At 38.7% G+C, this 1,428-nt stretch overlaps 1 non-coding gene across 1 annotated transcript; it reads right to left on the bottom strand.

The window, feature by feature from the left end:
- Window positions 1-487: 487 nt before the first annotated feature.
- Window positions 488-560, bottom strand: trnav-cac (transfer RNA valine (anticodon CAC)). The gene has a single exon. It is a non-coding gene; the product is annotated as a tRNA-Val (tRNA).
- Window positions 561-1,428: the final 868 nt, after the last annotated feature.

Here is a 1,428-nt window from a genome sequence, read left to right as displayed (position 1 = left end):
TTTAATTAAAGTGAAGTAATTTAACTACATTACATAGATGACCCAAAGCACTTCAGAGTGGTATCAAAATAAATGAGTTAGTAATTAGAAATAAGGAATGTCAGATGTTGGACTTGAGTTTCTGGGATGGAGTATAAATAACTCTCTGTGCACTGGAACTGGGAAGGGTGAATAATGAATGAGTTGTTTCTGGGTTTGAAATTCGGCTTAGATCTGCTGGTATTAAACGACAGCATTGTTGAGCAGAATGAAAGAAATGCTAACATGATCACTGAGGGTCAGTCGAAACTTCAACAACTTCATTTTAATAATTTGTGAAACTTTAATCATTGAGGAAGTTTTATTCCCTTTCTGATTTTACACACTCTGTATTTTAGGAGACTGGTTTTAAATGTTCTTCATGGAATCAGAGAAGTTTACAGCACAGAAGGAGGCCATTGTCACATGAGCAATGAACATTTAAACCCAGTTTTTGTTTCAAAAATAATGTTTCCGCCCGGGCTTGAACCGGGAACCTTTCACGTGTGAGGCGAACGTGATAACCGCCACACTACGGAAACTGCTGCCTAGTGCAGTGTCCAGAGAGAAGTGTTCAGCGACAAGCTGAAATGCTGAATCCCTTTTTCTGAAAAAATTCCTTTCACAAACATTTCTCTGACCGAAACGGCACAAAACAAAAATGTTCCTTTCAAATGTGCCAATTATTTTCGTTAAACTTTTATTTTGCTTTCATGGGATAACACAATTAATGATTCGATAATTTTCTTTTACACAATGAAAGAAATACTAACTGAGGGAAAGTCACTACGTCAATAATTTGTTCTGTGCTCTGCATGTTTGTAATGTCGCCAAGTTTGCTGATGATACAAAGATAGATGTTAAAGCAAGTTGTGAGGAGGACGCAAACAATCTGCAAAGCGATATTGATAGGCTCAGTGGGTGGGCAGAAATTTGTCAGATGGAGTATAATGTGGGAAATATGAGGTTATCCACTGTGGTAGCAATAATAAAAAAGCAAATAATTATTTAAATGGGGAGAGATTAAGAAATGCTGCGGTGCAGAGGGACCTGGGGGTCATTGTACATGAAACACAAAAGGTTAGAATGCAGAAACATCCTCTCTGCATCCACCTTGTCAAGCCCCCTCATAATCTTACACGTTTCCATAAGATCACCTCTCAATCTTCTGAATTCCAATGAGTAGAGGCACAACCTACTCAACCTTTTCTCATAAGTTAGCCCCCTCATCTCCGGAATCAACCTAGTGAACCTTCTCTGAACTGCCTCCAAAGCATCTATATCCTTTCTTAAATATGGAAACCACAATTGCACGCAGTTATCCAGGTCTGGCCTCACCAATACCCTGTATAACTGCAGCAAGACTTCTTTGTTTTATACTCCATCCCCTTTGCAATAAAGGCCAAGATT

Source organism: Pristiophorus japonicus, unplaced genomic scaffold (assembly GCF_044704955.1).
Source record: "Pristiophorus japonicus isolate sPriJap1 unplaced genomic scaffold, sPriJap1.hap1 HAP1_SCAFFOLD_163, whole genome shotgun sequence".
NCBI classification, from domain to species: domain Eukaryota; kingdom Metazoa; phylum Chordata; class Chondrichthyes; family Pristiophoridae; genus Pristiophorus; species Pristiophorus japonicus.
Note: the sequence above shows the minus strand (reverse complement) of the source record. Positions and strands in the feature narration are given on the sequence as shown.